The sequence below is a fragment of the Sinocyclocheilus grahami genome, unplaced genomic scaffold (assembly GCF_001515645.1).
Source record: "Sinocyclocheilus grahami isolate Dianchi unplaced genomic scaffold, SAMN03320097.WGS_v1.1 scaffold2504.1, whole genome shotgun sequence".
In the NCBI taxonomy this organism is placed as follows: Eukaryota; Metazoa; Chordata; class Actinopteri; order Cypriniformes; family Cyprinidae; genus Sinocyclocheilus; species Sinocyclocheilus grahami.
The window spans coordinates 1-500 of record NW_015507683.1 but is presented as its reverse complement, the minus strand read 5'-3'; positions in this window follow the sequence as shown (position 1 = coordinate 500).

Genomic DNA, 500 nt, shown 5'->3' with positions numbered 1-500 from the left:
ATTGCTGTTATTCCTGTGTTATTCCTGTGTTATTACTGTGATAGTCCTGTGTTATTACTGTTATTGCTGTTATTACTGGGTTATTACGGTGTTATTCCTGTGTGATTGCTGTGTTATTACAGCTTTATTACTCTGTTATTAATGTGTTATTACTGTGTTATTCCTGTGTTATTACAGCTTTATTATTGTGTTATTAATGTGTTATTACTGTGTTATTCCTGTGTTATTACAGCTTTATTACTGTGTTATTAATGTGTTATTACTGTGTATTTCCTGTGGTATTTCAGGGTTACTGTTATTGCTGTTATTCCTGTGTTATTCCTGTGTTATTAATGTGTTATTAATGTGTTATTACTGTTATTGCTGTGTAATTGCTGTTATTCCTGTGTTATTCCTGTGTTATTACTGTGATAGTCCTGTGTTATTACTGTTATTGCTGTTATTACTGGGTTATAACGGTGTTATTCCTGTGTGATTGCTGTGTTATTACAGCTTTATTA